Below are 20,955 nucleotides of genomic sequence, written 5' to 3'. Positions count from 1 at the left end.
ACAGCTCACAGACATGCTCCTCTCTGGGAATTGCCTTCACTGGAAGAGGTGATTTGTCCAAGGGATAATCCCTTCCCTGGAGAAAGCACTATCAAATATGTGAGTAAAAAGTATGTCACATTACCTACCCTTAGGAAGTCTCTGAAGGGTCCTCCTAGCTCCAGAAGTCTCTGTGAGTTTGATTAAATCCTCTACTGAATCTGCAGCACAGTTCAGCCTCACCCTCTCCTCAGTCCTGCTGTTGCTGAGAGCATCCCCAGCAAGCCTCCTGAATGCACCTGAGTGTGTTTCCTTAGAAACTGACCTAGTACACTCATCTGTATAAAAAATAGCCACTTGACTTGGACAAAGCCATCCTAAGTAGCAGCATCCTAGCACAGTAATCCTCAAGTGGACACTAGAAGCAAAGTCTTTCTAGAGCCTGTCCAGGCCACAGCAATAAAAAGGCTACACAGCATACAAAAATCTCTATGCTGGGAATAGATAAAGAAAATGTGGCCCATATGTTCAGCCATTTAAAAAAAAGAGAGAGAGAGCAAAATAATGTCATTTAGAGCAACAGGGATGGAACTGAGACTGTCATACTGAGTGAAATGTCAGACAGAGAGACAGCATACAATGCTGCTTGTATATGAAATCTAAAAAATGGTAAAAATGAACATATTTACAGGATGCAAGTAGAGTCACAGATGTAGAAAGCAAACTTATTTTCACCAGGGGAAAGGGGAAGGAATAATCTGGGAGACTGGGATTGACATATACACATTGCTATACATAAAATAGATAATTAATTAGAATCTACTAAATAGCACAGGAATATACTCAATACTCTATAATGACCTATATGGGAAAATAATCTAAAAAAGAGTGACTATATGTATACATATAACTGACTCACTTTGTGATACACCTGAAACTAACACAATATTGTAATGAACTATGCTACAATAAATTTTTAACTAAAAATTTCTTAAAAACTCCATGTTAAACCACATGAACCACTGCATACTAGCAAGATCAAAATCTCATGTTGTCATTCCCTGATTTCTAAAGCCAAACATTTCTCATACATTAATTTATTCTCCATTTCCATAATGATTTTTTCCTCCATGCTTATCTTCTAACAAAGGCCCCAGTAACCTTCATTAATTCTCTCATGAATTAAACTCATTATCCTAAACCATGGACATCCATTGACCCTCCATTTTATTTAAAATGATTGAAAATGTGTGTTTAAACTTTATTCTAACTTTGTTTATAAGTTATAGACTTTTCTTGGTTTTAAGTTACAGCTCTTTTCTGAGTTCAACACAGAGAAATTTCCTTTTTCTATTTTGGATTTATCTCAGTGAGATAAATTATGAAATATTTCTTTCTACCATTTTCCCAGAAGTTCACACTGATATCTAACATGTTTCTTTTCATATAGATTTTGGAATGGCTAGTTGCATTTTCTCCTTTGCCTTAGAAAACATACAGATAAAAATAAAATTAGATACAGGTAACATCACTGCAGATGCTGATTGCAGCCATGAAATTAAAAGATGCTTACTCCTTGGAAGGAAAGTTATGACCAACCTAGATAGCATATTAAAAACCAGAGACATTACTTTGCCAACAAAGGTCCATCTAGTCAAGGCTATGGTTTTTCCAGTGGTCATGTATGCATGTGAGAGTTGGACTGTGAAGAAAGCTGATCACCAAAGAATTGATGTTTTTGAACTGCAGTGTTGGAGAAGACTCTTGAGAGTCCCTTGAACTGCAAGGAGATCCAACCAGTCCATTCTAAAGGAGATCAATCCTGGGTGTTCTTTGGAAAGACTGATGCTAAAGTTGAAACTCCAATATTTTGGCCACCTCATGCGAAGAGTTGACTCATTGGAAAAGACCCTGATGCTGGGAGGGATTGGGGGCAGGAGAAGAAGGGGATGACAGAGAATGAGATGGCTGGATGGCATCACTGACTCGATGGAGGTGAGTTTCAGTGAATTCCAGGAGTTGGTGATGGACAGGGAGGCCTGGCATGCTGTGATTCATGGGGTCACAAATAGTCGGACACGACTGAGCGACTGAACTGAACTGAACATAGGTGTTATTGTGAAAAAATTTAATTTAGCCTTAGCAAAATTTTTTTTTAATCAAATTTATCAACCTTTTTTTTTTCTTTTTAGGCAGACAAAGACTTGCTTTATTGAATGAATGATCTACGTAATTGCCAAGGCCACCATGTACAGACAAGAAAGGTAGAACCTATTTCTTGCTCTCTTCCTCCTTGGACAGAATCTTGATGATTTCCTCCTTCCTGGCCTGGAGCCCTCTTTATAAAGTCCTTTCTGCTTCTCTAGTCTTAGATCTGAAAGGCCTAAGCCTTGTGGGCCTGAAGCTTCTTACAAGCATTGTTCACCTTCAGCTTATGGATATGTTCCGTGAAAACACACTTGATTTTGAATATATTACTCTTCACTTTCAGGTACAGGCTTTGATACGTATGGCAGTCATTCTTCTTAGATTTGTGGTATTTTCTGAGTAGTCTGTGAGCAGTTCTCATCCTTCTCATCCTCTTCATCTCATTCTCTTCATACCTTATTCAGCATTGGATACCCTTTCACATACCTATGCCCATATGCCTACCCTTTCAGCAGCTCAAGGTGTTTTTTCCAGCTTCAAGCCCAGAAATGAATAGTGACAGTGACAGGCTTCTGGATAGTTAGCCTATCTAGAATCAGCTTCTGGATTTGCTGATGGGAGTTGGCATTGGATATTTCATTAGTCTCAATGGGGTCCAACCAGCACTTTTTCTTGCATTGGAGGACACTGAAGCCTGAGCATGATCGTGACTGTTGTCACAGTGGCAAAAGGAAAGCCAAAGTTATCAACCTTTCATTGATATTCAGGAACATCTGGATTAGTTAGGATCAAGTTCGGCTGTAAGTGACAGAAAATTCAGATCAACAAAATCCTTAAAAACATTCAGTTATATTTCTTGTGTAGGCAGCTCAGTGTTGTTATAACGTTTCATCATGTGGGGGACTTGGTTCCAGTTTGCTCTTTTGTTTGGGGGGCTTGGGGTTTTGCTTTTTTGTTTTCTTCAGGTCTTTACCATGCTTGGTCCTCATTCCAAAGGTCATCCTGTTCTCTGAAATGGTTCAAGAGGTTCTTTCATCAAATCCTCCTTTTAGTCAGCGTAAGAAAAATGGAATAAGCCAAGCATACTCACCCCACACTGCCTCAGTTCCACTTTGCGGTAGCTGTACACCACGCTGAACAGACCACAGGCACATGACCACAGCCAGCTAAAAGGTTGCCTAAGAGGTGCAGTCTTACTCTGCTGGCTATAATTGGGAACTGATTTATTCTTGAGGAAGTACAAGATAGATTCTTGGAGACAATCACTAAGTCTCTTCCATATAACCAAATTTGGCAATATCTATCTATTTAAGTACTAAATGGGGAGAAGGAAATGGCAACCCACTCCAGTGTTCTTGCCTGGAGAATCCCAGGGACGGGGGAGCCTGGTGGGCTTCCGTCTATGGGGTCACACAGAGTCGGACACGACTGAAGTGACTTAGCAGCAGTAGCAGCAGGTACTAAATGTATAGTTAATAACTTAAATAGGTTATCTGGAAATATCATTGTTCAAAAACCGTGGATGTTTGTCTCAGGACAATTTATACCCAAATTAGGGCTAATACTCATTTTAAATATTTCTCTTTCTAAAGTCTTTGGCATTCTCTTTAAAGTGCAATTGGTCGCATATTAGAGTTGGACAGAGTTGTAGGTAGATCAAGAAAAGCCTCTGTATTAGAGCAGAAACAAATTATGTTTCGAGAAGAATATTGGTCCTCACCACAGATACTATCAGTCTCCTCGGAGCAAACCTGAGTTCAAACAACTGTCCTGGAGTAAGTATCCAAAAGCCACAAAAATTTCCAATTGCAAATTCCATCTGTATTAGTAATAATCCACTGATTATTAATATTACTTCTCTGCATTTAATAGATAATATGAAACTGTTGTACATAGGTGCATGTTAGAGTACATAACTTAAAAGTCTGTAGTGATAAAAAAACATAATTCAAATTATTTCAACATAAACAATATTTATGGGAGACTTACAATCTACTCACTTATGTAGGTTATGCAAAACTGCCACTGAGTTTTCCAGAACATCAGAGAGCTGCTCCCATGGACAGATCCTGCATGTTGTGTAAAAATAGTTTTGTTTTTTTTTTTTTAGGCTGACATGATTACCTTACTTTAAGAAACTTAAACATACCTGTGAACCTCATGAAATTTACTCAAAGAATACTTCTTGAGAACATCTTTTATTATACCAAATAGCTTCTCCTCTATGAGAACTAGTGAGAGAACTTGCCTTGTGGCCTCATGACCAAGAAAGGTGAGGAGGTTTTGTGCGTGTTTTTGTAAGTAATTTTCAATTATTTTTAGATATAAAAAGTTATTATGTATTTAAGCATGAGTTTGTAAGCTGTTTGATGATGTCGGGGCCTTGAAAGTGAAACAAGTGTTAGTCGCTCAGTCGTGTCTGACTCTGTGACCCTGTGGACTGTAGCCTGCCAGGCTCCTTTTGTCCATGGAATTCTCCAGGCAAGAATACTGGATTGAGTAGCCATTCCCTTCTCCAGGGAAATTTCATCATGCAGGGATCAAACCCATATCTCCTGTATTTCAGGCAGATTCTTTACTCTCTGAGTCTAACACTTCTAATTTTTGAATAACTAAGATGGGGTCACAAAGAGTCGGGCATGACTGAGCGACTGAACTGAAGATGCTGAAGCTGTTTTCATCTCTATTGCCACCCAGTGGTAAAATATAGAAACTTATCTCTATCTGTAGCTTTGCTGATTACAAAAACCTTGACATTTTCAACCAGTGTTTTGATATTGCAGATATTTCTATTCTGTTCTTATAGGGCGCCTTACATGTGCTCACAACAAGATGGCGCCTGACAGATGTCAGGAGGGCGCGGCCCCAGATAACCACATAAAATTCTGATTGGCTCCTGAACGCCTCCCCTTACATGCTTTAATGTGTTTGGAAAGCCTTTTTCAAAAACCCCGAGCTTGCCCCGCGCTTGCCTATAGATAGGAGGAGCTTACACCAATAAAACTGAACTGCCTTGACAGAACCCCCGCTGCGTCTGAGTGTCTCTCTCCCGGCGAGGGAGGCTGTGGGGCGGGCGGTCCGCCCACCTCTTCTTTGGGGCTTGCTCCTTCGGACCTAGACCCCCGGAGGGGCTAATCCTGGATGGCTCTCTTGCCGAGACAGAGGCTCCCCTCAATCCCTGGCTTCCGTCTTGGAGCGCTACGGGGCGGGAGAAGGGAAAGGGAGAGAGGGGTTCCCACGCCAGGAGCAGGAAGGACCCACAGTTCTTAGACATACAAGTACTTTATACAATATTATACAATTATACAATATTTTTCCCTGAGAAGAAACTACTCATGGTGTAACCCCTCATCCTAACTCTTTCATTAAATATTTTCCAATGTTTATTTTTCTGTGCTGTGTTTTGCCTTTGAAATCGTAAGTACAGATTGTTGAGTTAATCATTCTCCTCCATTATGGCCTCATGGACATCGTTTGGTCCAGCAGTCTTTCTCTGTGAAATATTTGATTAATCTGTTTATCCCCATATCCTTCTCTTTCCCACATTTTAATATATAAATATGTTATCCTGTTAGGTATTCTTATAAAATGTACTATATTTGATATGCGCAACTTTAATTTCCACAAATGGTATTACACTGTATATACTTCACCTATTAATATTATTTCATTCAGCACTCTTTTAAAGATCTTCCGTACTACTCTGTGTTGAGTCTGTTGTTTCTACTTGCTACATAGAATCCCATAATAGAGATGAACATCTATCATGCTTCCAACACCTCACTACCATAAAAACTCTGAGATAAACATCTCTACATATATTTCCTCTTGGAGCTGGGTAAATATTTTCCATTACTCATAATCAGAAGTAGGATTTCAGGGTCAATATGATTGTCATTAGACAAGTTACTACCTCAAACTCTCCAGAATTACCTCATCACCATCAATTCACGGGAATTTCCACTTACTGGGTTGGCCAAAACGTTCTTTCAGGTTTTCCATGACATTAAAAACCCAAACGAATGTTTTGGTCAACTCAATTATTTCACATCCCTGAAAACAGTGGGGTGCTGCAGCTTTTTAATTTTGCAAATTAAATGGTATAAAATGAGATCTTGTCTTAATTTGCATTTCTGTAGCTATTAAAGTTCACCTCTGATTTCAACAAAGTATTATATGTGTTCCTTATTAATGTAATTCATTCAGCACTCTTTTAAAAAGTTTCCCATATTTTCTCATATGTACAAAATGCATATACGCATTTTTTTTTAATTTTAAATACTTCCCTCAAGTTTTTGCCCACTAATTTTGTTGGGTATATACATTATTGAGGAGAAAGTCTTACTTTTAGAAAACTAAATTCAACAATTTCTACTTTTAAATTAGTCCTTTTTTTGGGGGGGAGAAACATCCATATAACTTGTGGCACAGAAGAAACTATGCAAACAGTAGCACACTTACATTGCCCCCACTCCTCCTGGACATGCCCATTCCTATCCCCTGCTGCTGCTGCTAAGTCACTTCAGTCGTGTCCGACTCTGTATGACCCCATAGATGGCAGCCCACCAGGCTCCCCCGTCCCTGGGATTCTCCAGGCAAGAACACTGGAGTGGGTTGCCATTTCCTTCTCCAATGTGTGAAAGTGAAAAGTGAAAGTGAAGTCGCTCAGTCATGTCTGACTCATAGCGACCCCATGGACTGCAGCCTACTAGGCTCCTCCGTCCATGGGATTTTCCAGGCAAGAGTACTGGAGTGGCTTGCCATTGCCTTCTCCTTCCTATCCCCTAAGAAGTGGCAAACCCAGGACCACTGCCCAGCAGGACCTAAGTTAGTTACAGGCTCTGATAGGAAGCAAGCCTTTAGGAGTCAAGGCTGGGAAGGAGAGACACCAGCACTTAGGCCCCCTTGTGTCCACTAGTTAACTAGTCATATATATGGCAAGGGAGGAGCAACCCACCATAGGCCAGTTCTCCCAAGGCTCTAGAGTTTCAAGTTTGGAAATTTAATTGAAGAAATTATTCTGCACTAACAGTATGGCACTAATATTCTGCCATATTATATACTGTTAACTTTCTAGTATTATCTTTTGCATTTAAGACTTTATTCCATTATGAACAAAACTCCACTCTTCTATTTCCAAAAATGATTTAGACCTACATAGTCAAAATCATTTTATTAAGCACCTAGAAAAATTCACCTGGAATTTTAACTGGGAATTTACTGAAGTTATAGAATAATTTAAAGAAAATTGCAATTCCTTGTAATAATAACTTCTTCCATTCAACTTCTATTAATTGGAAATACTCTCATGATCTTTATAGTTTTTAGAATTTCTCTGCACAATACTGTTATATTCTCTCTTTATCTGATTTTTAGCTATTTCATAGTTTTTGATGTTATTATAAATGGTAAAGAAAGAAAGTGAAGTCGCTCACTGATTCTTTGTGACCCCATGGACTATAGCCTATCAGGCTTCTCCGTCCATGGATGGTATCTTATTGCATTTGTTTATTACTTATATTTTTTAAAGTTTATTTTTTAATATTTATTTTGTGTCTACATTCTTTGCTAAAATTTCATGTTAGCTCTAATGATTCACTTTTTATTCAATTAGTTTTATAGGTAGAAATTTTATCATCTGAAAGAAAACCAATTCTCTTGAAATCCTTTCAGTTTATATTTGCTCATTTTTAGATAATTCCTGAGCTCTTTTTATTCCCAATATTTTACTTATACACAGTCATACAATTCTTCAAATAATACTTTTTTTCATTTTAATTTTATTTGTATTGAATTATAGTTGATGTACTATCATATAAGTAATAGGTATACAATATAATGACTCACAATTTTAAAGGTTAAACTCCGTTTATAAAATATACAAAATTTACACAATTACATTTATAAAATGTATAAACTCAATTTATGAAATAATGGCTATATTCTTTGTGTTGTACAATATATCTTTGTAGCTTATTTTTTTATTTATTTTAAATGAAGCAAAGATGAATATTTTTTTCTGACAAAAGGTAAATTCACAAAGAAGATAAACATCATAAATCATTAGACACCTTAACAATAAAGATACATAAACCAAAAATCAGAAGAAACATGAAAAGGAAAAAATATAACCATAGTGAGACATTAACATTTCTCTGAGAATATTTTATCAAGTGCAGACAAGATAAGAATAGGAGCATCTTGAATGATGTCATTAATAATTTTAATATAATAGATTTATATTTAATTAACTTATATTAATCATATCCTACACAAATATATTTAAAATTTTGCATCTCATGTGTTGTTATTAGATGTACATAGGACATTTAGAAAAACTGGCAAAAAGATAAGCATTACTAAATTTCAAAAAAAAATTCATTTGTGTTTGTGTGATTCAGTTATACATGTACACATTTGTTATTTTTGAAATTATTTTCCATTATAGGTTATTATAAGATATTGACTATAGTTACCTGTGACATACAATACACCTTTGTTGCTTATTACATATCTATTTTTTTTAACTAGAAATCTAGCATTCTAATCATACTAAGTCAAACAAGTGGAGTCAAAATATCATTAATTTATTAGTTAGGGAAAAATTCATAAGTTTTATAAAATATATGTATGATATATATGATTTCTATATATGCATATAAAAGCTTTTCTACTATGCTTGATAAAGGCTTAAGAAAGAATACCAAAAAAAAAAAAAAAAGAGAGATGTATAAATTGGAAAACACAAACTAAATGAAATGGGAGCACTGAACATGAAATTTGAAAAGTGATACAAACTAGATAAAGGTAAAAGATCCTCATACAGTCCAGTTGCTTTTAAAAATGACTGCTTACTAGAAACATATTTGGAGCTGTGGCAAGAAAAAGGCATACCTGGGCAATTGTATTTTTTTTTAACGCCAAGATAATTCTGATATGCATCTGGATTTTGAAAAGTGATTACAGGTTTTTCTATTAAATGGTAGTTTTGGTGATATAGAATTCTACAATTTTTCTGTTGACCATGATACAATGGTATTAAGTGAGTAATAACTATATAATCACAAGAGTAAAAGATGCCTATCAGTTTTCACAATCGATAGCCAAACAAAACATAAAAGATAATTACAATTGCGAGTCATAATGGGAACATGATTAGCTTAACAACATAAAATAATTACATACAATTTGGGGGGTCAAGCAGAGTGATGTGGTAAGTGGAAATGCACACAAGCACAGTTTTCATCTGCTCACCCAGTCTATGTCTTTGGTTGGTGCATTTAATCCATTTATATTTAAGGTAATTATCAATATGTATGATTCTATTACCATTTTCCTAATTGTCTTGGGTTCATTTTCTATAGGTATGTCTTTTCCTTATACTGTTTTCTGCCTAGAGAAGTTCTTTCAGCATTTGTTGTAAAGCTGGTTTGGTGGTGCTGAATTCTCTTAACTTCTCTGGTAAACTTTTGACTTCTCCATCAAATCTGAAGGAGAGTCTTACTAGGTGCTGAATTCTCTTAACTTCTCTGGTAAACTTTTGACTTCTCCATCAAATCTGAAGGAGAGTCTTACTAGGTAGAGTATTCTTGGTTGTAGGATCTTCCCTTTCATCACTTTAAATATGTCATGCCATTCCCTTCTGGCTTGTATAGTTTCTGTTGAGAAGTCAATTGATAGCCTGATGGGAGTTCCCTTGTATGTTATCTGTCATTTTTCATTTGCTGCTTTTAATATTTTATCTCTGTCTTTAATTTTTGTCAATTTGATGCCTGTATATCTGGGTATGTTCCTCCTTTGATTTATCCTGCATGGGACTCTCTGTGCTTCCTGGACTTGGTCAATTATTTCCTTTACCATGTTAGAGAAGTTTTCAGCTATTATCTCTTCAATTATTCTCTCAGGTCCTTTCTCATGCTCTTCTGCTTCTGGGATCCCTACAATGTGAATATTCACACATTTAATGTTGTCCAAGAGGTCTCTAAGGTTGTCTTCATTACTTTTAATTCTCTTTTCTATATTCTGTTCTGCAGCAGTGATTTCTACCACTCTGTCCTCCAGGTCATTTATCTGTGCTTCTGCCTCAGTTATTCTGCTATGGATACCTTCTAGTGTTTTATTCGTCTCTGTTTATTCTTTAGTTCTTATAGGTCTTTGATAAACATTTATTGCATCTTCTCAATCCTGGCCTGCTTTCTTTTTCTGAGATCCTAAATCATATTCACTATCATTAGTCTCTCCAGGTCAGTAGGTGCCCAATATGCTACTGGAGATCAGTGGAGAAATAACTCCAGAAAGAATGAAGGGATGGAGCCAAAGTGAAACAAATACCCAGTTGTGGATGTGACTGGTGATGGAAGTAAAGTCTGATGCTGTAAAGAGCAATATTGCCTAGGAACCTGGAATGTTAGGTCCATGAATCAAGGCAAATTGGAAGCAGTCAACCAGGAGATGCAAGAGTGAACATCGACATTTTAGGAATCAGTGAACTAAAATGGTCTGGAATGGGTAAATTTAATTCAGATGACCATTGTATCTACTACTGTGGGCAGGAATCCCTTAGAAGAAATGGAGTAGCTATCATAGTCAACAAAAGAGTACAAAATTCAGTACTTGGATGGAATTAAAGTAAAAGAATCATCTCTGTTCGTTATCAAGGCAAAGCATTCAGTATCACAGTAATTCAAATCTATGCCCCAACCAGGAATGCTGAAGAAGCTAAAATTGAACAGTTCTATGAAGACCTACAAGACCTTCTAGAAAGAACACCCAAAAAAGATGTCCTCTTCATTATAGGGGACTGGAATGCAAACATAGGAAGTCAAGAGACCTGGAGTAAATTTAACCTTGAAGTACAAAATGAAGTAGGTCAAAGGCTAACAGTTTTGCCAAGAGAACGCACTGGTCATAGCAAACACCCTTTTCCAACAATATAAGAGAAGATTCTAAACATGGACATCACCAGATGGTCAATACCGAAATCAGATTGATTATATTCTTTGCAATCAAGGATGGATAAACTCTTTACAATCAGGAAAAAGAAGACCAGGAGATCACTGTGGCTCAGATCATGAACTCCTTATTGTCAAATTCAGACTTAAATTGAAGAAAGTAGGGAAAATCACTAAACTGTTCGAGTATGACCTAAATCAAATCCCTTACAATTATACAGTGGAAGTGACAAATAGATTCAAAGGACTAGATTTGATAGACAGACTTCCTGAAGAACTATAGATGGAGGTCCATGACATTGTACAGGAGGCAGTGATCAAGACCATCCCCAAGAAAGAGAAATGTAAAAAGGCAAAATGGTTGTCTGAGGAGGCCTTAAAAACAGCTATGAAAAGAAGAGAAGTCAGAGGAATAAAAGAAAAGGAAAGATATACCCATTTGAATGAAGAGTTCCAAAGAATAGCAAGGAGAGATAAGAAAGTCTTCCTCAGTCATCAATGAAAAGAAATATAGGAAAACAATAGAATGGAAAAGATTATACATTTCCTCAAGAAAATTAGAGATACCAAGGGAACATTTCATGCAAAGATGGGCTCGATAAAGGACAGAAATGGTATGGACCTAACAGAAGTAGAAGATATTAAGAAGAGGTGGCAAGAATACACAGAAGAACTATACAAAAAAAATCTTCACGACCAAGATAATCACGATGGTGTGATCACTCACCTAGAGCCAGACATCTTGGAATGTGAAGTCAAGTGGGCCTTAGAAAGCATCAGTACAAACAAAGCTAGTGGAGGTGATGGAATTCCAGTTAAGCTATTTCAAATCTTGAAAGATGATGCTGTGAAATTGCTGCACTCAATATGCCAGCAGATTTGGAAAACTCAGCAGTGGCCACAGGACTGGAAAAGGTCAGTCTTCATTCCAATCCCAAAGAAAGGCAATGCCAAAGAATGCTCAAACTACTGCACAACTGCACTCATCTCACACGCTAGTAAAGTCATGCTCAAAATTCTTCAAGCCAGGCTTCAGCAATATGTGAACCGTGAACTTCCAGATGTACAAGCAGGTTTTAGAAAAGGCAGAGGCCCCAGAGATCAAATTGCCAACATCCGCTGGATCATGGAAAAAGCAAGAGAGTTCCAGAAAAGCATCTATTTCTGCTTTATTGACCATGCCAAAGCCTTTGACTGTGTGGATCACAATAAACTGTGGAACATTCTGAAACAGATGGGAATACCAAACCACCTGACCTGCCTCTTGAGAAACCTGTATGCAGGTCAGGAAGCAACAGTTAGAACTGGACATGGAACAATAGACTGGTTCCAAACAGGAAAAGGAGTACGTCAAGGTTGTATATTGTCACCTTGCTTATTTAACTTATATGCAGAGTACATCATGAGAAACAGTGGGCTGGAAGAAGCAAAAGCTGGAATCAAGACTGCTGGGAGAAATATCAAAAACCTCAGATATGCAGATGACACCACACTTATGGCAGAAAGTGAAGAGGAACTAAAGAGCCTCTTGAAGAAAGTGAAAGAGGAGAGTGAAAAAGTTGGCTTAAAGCTCAACATTCAGAAAACTAAGATCATGGCATCTGGTCCCATCACTTCATGGGAAATAGATGCGGAAACAATGGAAACAGTGGCAGACTTTATTTTCTTGGGCTCCAAAATCACTGCAGATGGTGACTGCAGCCATGGAATTAAAAGACACTTACTCCTTGGGAGAAAAGTTATGACCCACATCAGTTCAGTTCAGTTCAGTCGCTCAGTCGTGTCCGACTCTCCGCGACCCCATGAATCACAGCACGCCAGGCCTCCCTGTCCATCACCAACTCCCGCAGTACACTCAAACTCATGTCCACAGAGTCGGTGATGCCATCCAGCCATCTCATTCTCTGTCGTCCCCTTCTCCTCCCGCCCACAACCTTTCCCAGCATCAGAGTCTTTTCCAGTGAGTCAACTCGTCGCATGAGGTGGCCAAAGTATTGCAGTTTCACCTTTAGCATTAGTTCCTCCAATGAACAACCAGGATTGATCTCCTTTAGAATGGACTGGTTGGATCTCCTTGCAGTATAAGGGACTCTCAAGAGTCTTCTCCAACACCACAGTTCAAAAGCATCGATTCTTCGGCGATCAGCTTTCTTCACAGTCCAACTCTCACATCCATACATGACCACGGGAAAAACCATTGCCTTGACTAGACGGACCTTGGTTGGCAAAGTAATGTCTCTGCTTTTTAATATATTATCAAGGTTGGTCATAACTTTCCTTCCAAGGAGCAAGCGTCTTTTAATTTCATGGCTGCAATCAGCATCTGCAGTGATTTTGGAGCCCCCCAAAATAAAGTCTGACACTGTTTCCACTGTTTTTCCATCTATTTCCCATGAAGTGATGGGACCAGATGCCATGATCTTTGTTTTCTGAATGTTGAGCTTCAATCCAACCTTTTCACTCTCCTCTTTCACTTTCATCAAGAGGCTTTTGAGTTCCTCTTCACTTTCTGCCATAAGGGTAGTGTCATCTGCATACCTGAGGTTATTGATATTTCTCCCAGCAATCTTGATTCCAGCTTGTGCTTCTTCCAGCCCAGCGTTCCTCATGATGTACTCTGCATATAAGTTAAATAAGCAAGGTGACAATATACAACCTTGACGTACACCTTTTCCTACTTGGAACCAGTCTGTTTTTCCATGTCCAGTTCTAACTGTTGCTTCCTGACCTGCATACAGGTTTCTCAAGAGGCAGGTCAGGTGGTCTGGGATTCCCATCCCTTTCAGAATGTTCCACATTTTATTGTGATCCACACAGTCAAAGGCTTTGGCATAGTCAATGAAGCAGAAATAGATGTTTTTCTGGAACTCTCTTGCTTTCTCCATGATCCAGCGGATGTTGGCAATTTGATCTCTGGTGCCTCTGCCTTTTCTAAAACCTGCTTGAACATCTGGGAGTTCACGGTTTACATACTGCTGAAGCCTGGCTTGGAGAATTTTGAGCATGACTTTACTAAATGTGGTACATACATATAATGAAACACTGAATCCCAGGGATGGGGGAGCCTGGTGGGCTGCCGTCTATGGGGTCACACAGAGTTGGACACGACTGAAATGACTTAGCAGCAGCAGCAGCAGCAGCAGCAGCAGCAGCAGTCACCCTTAAAAAGAGAATGAAATAATGCAATTTGCAGCAACATGGATGGACCTACAGCTTATCATACTGAGTGAAGTAAGTCAGAAAGAGAAAGAGAAATACAATATGATATCTCTTCTGTGTGGAATCTAAACTATGACACAAACGAATTTATCTACAAAGCAGAAACAGACTCTCAAGCATACAGAATAGATTTGTGATTTCCAAGGGGGAGATAGAGTAGCGAGGGATGAATTAGGAGTTTGGGATTAGCAAATGCAAGCTACTGTTTATAGAATGGATAAACAAGGTCTTGTTGCATATCACAGGGGAACTATATTCAATAAACCATAAGTGATATAATGATATAACCTGTATTCAATAGACCATGATTCCATGTGATAAACCATGATGGAAAAGAATATGAAAAAGAATACAAAATATATATTAATATATATCAATTAACATATATTAATATATTATGAATAAATATAGATAATATGAAATATATATTCTTTTTCATATTCTTTCATATATTCTTATATATATATATATCTGAATCACATTGTTCTCGAGCAGAAATTCACAGAACATTGGAAATCAACTATATTTCAGTAAAACAAATTTTTTTTTTAAAGGAGTGGTCAAAGGAAAATTGCATCTGTTTCAACTCAAAGAAATCACTAAATAACTAAGAAAGTGCAAAATTTCTTGCCCAAGTGATATTTCTAAACAGACAAGCATCAGATACTTCAACAAGACAAAGATGGCAGAAAGGAAAAGAGTTTTAGAAGACTATAAATTTAGTGCAAATTCACCACAGACTTTTACTGAAAGCACAGTGCATACAGGTAAGACAATTTGACAGGGATACAAATAGTAAAAAGAGGTGGATGTTGCTCTCAAAAGCTTAAAAATTAAAAGGGAAAAGGAACTTAAATACCCACAACAAAAGGTCTAAAGTGAGAAGAAGATTTAGCAATATCCAATTAAATTGTGATGGCACTTTAGATGAGGCAGAGATAGCTCCCGCTTGTGAATCAGGGAAGGTCTTCTTCAGGAAGTGACATCTGAAATAAGCCTGATGGTATATTCACATTTGAATACATGAGGGGTCCTTGAACTTAATTCCATTCAGAATTTAAATTATGAATTTTAAAGCCTTATAACACAGGATAGAAGAATAATTCTGCAAAATTACATTTAGCTTATATTGGTCATTCAGTTCAGTTCAGTTCAGTCGCTCAGTCATGTCCGACTCTTTGCAACCCCATGAACTGCAGCATGCCAGTCCTCCCTGTCCATCACCAACTGCCGGAGTCCACCCAAACCCATGTCCATTGAGTCGGTGATGCATCCAACCATCTCATCCTCTGTTATCCCCTTCTCCTCCCTCCCCCAATTCTTCCCAGCATCAGTCTTTTCCAGTGAGTCAACTCGTCTCATGAGGTGGCCAAAGTATTGGAGTTTCAGCTTCAACATCAGTCCTTCCAATGAACACCCAGGACTGATCTCCTTAGGATGACTGGTTGGATCTCTCCTAAAGGATCTGCAGTCCAATCAGTCCAACTGTAAGGAGAATATTGATCATTAAGTAGGAATAAACAACAACCAAAACAGGTATACAGGAGAATGGAAAGGTAATTCTCACTGTCCTATGTCTACATGTGTCCTGAGCTCTTGAGCTGCTGGGATCTCTTTCCAAATGGAGAAGAGTGCTTGGGGGTTCACAGTGTGTCCTGATGAGAATAGAGGTGGAAGTCATTCTACATGGGATGGAGGTGAGAAGGAAGGGGCTGAGAGGTAAGAAGGAAGGGGCTGGGAGGAAGAAAACTGAGAAAAGAGAGAGAAAAAAAAAGATGGGCAAGCAAGTGGAGACTGGGGGTAAAGGTAGGAAAAATGGACACAAAAACTCACCAGTGCTTCCTAAGCCAAAATGCAAGAGCTGTTAGGAGTACCAAGGGCCAAATCACTGCCAAGATGATCCAACCCATAGAGCAGTGATGATCTGTGGATGGATGTGAACACAAGGGTGTCCTCTCAAACTGACCCACTATTTCATTGCATTTCTGTGTTCTGCATTTGTTATTCAAGTATCTGCCTCAACAATCTCCTTCTTCCCTATTCCTCTCTTATCCCTCCTCAGAGATGACTCCATCTAACCTCCTTCCTATATCTATGGAGCTCTCATTTTCAACTCCTGTATTTCTTATTTTTATTCCTTTTGGGTCTGGGCTGCCTAGAAGCCCCAGTTTTTCACCTGGTTCTCTTAGTCTGCTTGAGGACCATCTATTCCCATCCAAGTGGGGCTCCAGTTCTTCCTCATCCCAGTTAAGGATGATGTCCTGGCCTCCTAGACTGCTGTGTCTCACCCAGCAGCTCAGGCCAGATGCCTCACTGGCTTCCACATCCAAGGATATCCGAAGATACCACGTCCCATCAGCCTTAGGCAAGACGTCACTTCTCTGAGTGCCCTGTTGCTCCTGCTCACTCTGCATCCACATCACCCAAATGGGCTTTGGGTAGAATCCAGAGGCATGACAAACTAGCATCGAATGGCCAGGGCCAGGACTGGGGCCAGAGGACAGCCAGGCCTCTGGTCTTGCTGCATAGGACAGAGAAAATAGTCAGATGAGGACTCTAGTACAGATTCAGAGGTTCAGAGCTTCACATCAGTTTAGATGGACATACTTTTCCCACCATTATCAGTCATCACCCATTATCCCCTCCCCCACTTGGCTCCTTGTTAGGAAGATGAGAAGGTGTGATTTTAGAACAAAAAATTTGTGGAGGGAGGGTGCAGGACTGACCTCATCTCTGGAGATATGCCTTTCCTGCCTCAAGAAGACCCAAAAGGAAACATGGGCAGATGTCATCAGCAGCTTACATATTTCCTGGGTGTGTCCATGAAAGCTGAATAGTCTGCTGACCAACATGACTTGTCTGGAAGCTCAGCAGCTCTGATTCTTGATAAGCAAACCACACAAAGTCTATTGAGGCTTCACCAGAATGAAACTCACAGCCTTCTGTTATCTGTATTTCAAAGAGATCTAGGAAAGAAGAGTTACTAATCAGAGAAAAGAGGACATTAAAAGGAAAAAGTGAATCAAAAGATGATGGAAGCAGAAAGAAATTTAGAAGATTTGAGGAAATGAAGCAAGATTGGCTTGATAAAAAGTTCAAAGAAAAAGAAATTGGTGGTAGTTGGAGATTGAGAAAGAGATGAAAGGCATGAGGAGAAAAGTGTTTGAAGAAGGCAATATAAAGGATGTGGATAATTGATAATAATATAATAAGGAAGGGCTTAGTGTGAGACAGTGAGGAGTATAATGATCGAGGGTGAGTGGAATGCAATAGGTTATATTAAGTGTGTAAATAGGGATTGCTGAAGAGATTGAATGGGGAAGAAAAGTCACACTTTGAGGAGTCCATCATAGAGTGAGGAAACTGAAGGTATCTAGTCAGAGTCGAGTGAAAGGGGCTGTCACAGGTGTAATATAATAAACCACAAGCCTACAGTCAATGAGAGGGAAATGTATAAGTAGCAGATGTCTTGAACATTATGGGAAGACAGGATCTAGATTACACCCCTTGTCCAACTGCTGTTCTATGGTAGGGAGAGGTAAGGTTCAGAATAGAGTGGAAATTGATTGGAGGATGTATATTAGAGAAATAAGAAACTCGGAGATACACACACACTCATGCACACACACCTTGCACTGTATCCCCAATCTCCATTGAGGGAAATGAACTTACATTCAAACTGCCATTGATTGGCATTGTGAAATACCTGCAGAACTATAGTGACTCTCCTGTGAGATCCACTTCACAGTTCCATTAGCTCCTCACTGTTGAAGCTGCCCTTGGACCAAGGCCAAAGGTAAATGACTGTGTGAGAGCTGCTTTTCAAGCCATGAGTCTGCAAGTCACCCAACTAAGCTGAGCCCAGATTTTGTACCCGGGAATGGTTGTAAAATGATAAAATCCAAATGAATTAGAAGGAGATTGGTTTCTGGAAGCCTGTGGGAAAAGAACAAAGAGAATGAGAAGGGACATTGGGAAGGAGAATGGAGAAAGAAAGGTACCAAAGAGGGGAAAGTTGGTGTATAATAAAAAAGGCAAGGCATAGATATCTCAGTGGACATTTGGCTGCCCCAGGGTCCCAAGAGTTAGTTATACACAACCTTCAAGAGAGCACAGAGACCTGAAGTCAGGGATACTTAGAGTGGAACTGGGCTGATAACTCTCAATCTCCAGCTTGGGGAAACCATTACGCAAGCACACATGCACGCACGTGCGTGCGTGCACACAAACACACACACACACCTTCCTGGATAAGAGGTCTTACCCTCTTCATTTTCACCACCTGGGATGAGAGTAAGGAACAATGAAAGTTGCAGAAACGGCATCTCATTTGCAGATGTTCTTTCTCACATAAAAGTAGGCCTTTGATTTCTGTTCTAAACAAACCTACCCCAAAACACCTCTGTTCTGACTTCCTCTTCCTGCCAACAGGCAAACCTTTCCTTTAGTCATTGACTGAAAAAAGAAAGCTTGCTCCTTCCCTAAGACCTGGACCACATACTCAGATATTCATTTCCCTTCCAGTTCTGATACTCTCTTTGGATTCCAGTTTCTCTCCTTGTCACCAACATCCATTCTGTTCACCTTTTTATAATTTAGCTGCTATGGACCAAATCTTAAATGGTGTTGGAAAGTCAATGTATTTGTAAGGCCTCTTTTCTCATTCATACAATAAAAGAATGAAACTAAACATCTTAGCATCATATCTAATATTCTCATGCCCCTGCTCTTTTCCATCAGTTAGTCTTTCTCTTGCTTTTCTGAATATTTCCTCAAATATTCTCTTCCTCTTTCTCACCTTCACGCCACCTCATTCGTATTTCTGACTTTTCTTTGTTCCTTTATTAGCTTTTTCAGAATCCCCTATGAGTTCTCTGAGAAACAATATAAACTGACACATATTCTTCATTATTCTTAGGGAATAGCCAGTAGCCATCACAAAGACCACAGGAATATTGAAACATGTAAAGAAAAACCTCTTCTATTTGACCTGTATTGACATATATTCACTCACCAAAGAATCACTTAACATCTGCCTGAAACCAAGCATCTATTACACCTGTGAATTGTGTTATGTAGTGGCAAAAATACAATCACTTTATTCAAGGACGTTTTAAATTCCTTGGGAGAAAAAACAACTGAAAAAAGAATTGTAAATCTTGGCATGCTGAGACTTATTACAAAGTATAAACCCTAAACAAACAACAAAGAGAGAAAAAAAAAAACAGCCTCCTTGAAATATTTGCCAAAATGGTGGCCCTTAACTGTTTTGTTTACCCAACAGGTTCTTGTCTTCAGAGGTTGCCTTGAGGTATTATCTCTATAGCCTGTTTAAAAAATTGTTTTCACTGAGGAAATTTGAAGATCTAATGGACTTTATTTGATGATTCATAAATTGGGCAGCATTCTTTCTAGCAGCTGGAAGGTTACACAGAAGAACAGTATAAAATGGAAGGTTTTTATAGAAAGAAAGGTGGTGCAAGGGAGCAATTTTCAAGAGAAAAGAAAGGGTTATTTTAAGGCAGGACATATTTTTGAGGGGAAGGGAATGGCAAGAATTTTATCATGTAGATTGCCTCTTCTTCCTCTGGAGGGTGGAGAGGGCCTACCTGGAAGATTATCTCATCAGTGCCAATTCAAAATTTCAAAATGATTGATTATGATTACATTTCTGATGAAGGCCAAAACTGTAATTAAGTTAGATATTGAACCAAGGTTTGAACATTCTTTCAACTGCCCTTCTTTGAAACTGTAATGAAAACATCTTTCCAGATCTGTGGCCACTGCTGAGTTTTTTCAAATTTACTGACATATTGAATGCAGCACTTTGACAGCATCATCTTTTAGTTAATAACTCAGCTGGAATCCCATCACCTCCACTAGCTTTGTAGTAATGCTTCTTAAGGCCCACTTATATGTGGGTCAACAGTGAGAGCCTTACATGGTACAACTGACTGGTTCAAAATTAGGAAAGGAATACCATAGGCTGTATATTGTTACCCAGTTTATTTAACTTATATGCAGAGTACCTCATGCAAAATGTCAGGCTAGATGAATCACCAGCTGGAATCAAGATTTCTGAGAGAAATATCAACAACCTCAGATATGCAGATGTCACCACCCTAATGTCAGAAAGTGAAGAGGAACTAAAGAGCCTTTTGAGGAAGGTGAAAGAAGAGAGTGAAAAAGCTGGTGTACAACCCAACATTCAAAAACTAAAATCACGGTATCTGGTCCCATCACTTCATGGCAAATAGAAGAGGAAAAAGTAGAAGCAGTGACAGATTTTACTTCCTTGGGCTCCAAAATCACTATGGATGGTAAATGTAGCCATGAAATTAAAAGATGCTTGCTCCTTAAAAGGAAAGTTAAAACAAACCTAGACAACATATTAAAAAACAAAGACATCACTTTGTTGACCAAGGTCCATATAATCAAAGCTATGGGTTTTCCAGTAATCATGTACAGGTGTGAGAGTTGGACCATCCAGAAGGTTGAGCACCAAAGAATTAGTACTTTCAAATTGTGGTGCTAGAAAAGACTCCTGAGAGTCCTTTGGACAGCAAGGAGATCAAAACCAGTCAATCCTAAAGGAGATCAACCCTGAATATTCATTTGATGGACTGATGCTGAAGTTGAAGCTCCAAGACTTTGGCCA

General features: G+C 38.6%; 2 pseudogenes; both read right to left on the bottom strand.

The window, feature by feature from the left end:
* Positions 1-2,250: 2,250 nt before the first annotated feature.
* Positions 2,251-6,618, bottom strand: LOC129540431 (large ribosomal subunit protein eL19 pseudogene; annotated as a pseudogene).
* A 3,401-nt stretch (positions 6,619-10,019) lies between these two features.
* Positions 10,020-18,622, bottom strand: LOC129540430 (T-cell surface glycoprotein CD1a-like; annotated as a pseudogene).
* Positions 18,623-20,955: the final 2,333 nt, after the last annotated feature.

The sequence above is a fragment of the Moschus berezovskii genome, chromosome 4 (genome assembly GCF_049115385.1).
Source record: "Moschus berezovskii isolate FMDL1 chromosome 4, NW_MosBer_1.0, whole genome shotgun sequence".
NCBI classification, from domain to species: domain Eukaryota; kingdom Metazoa; phylum Chordata; class Mammalia; order Artiodactyla; family Moschidae; genus Moschus; species Moschus berezovskii.
The sequence above is the reverse complement of the archived record's forward strand: the minus strand, read 5'-3'. Positions and strand labels throughout refer to the sequence as shown.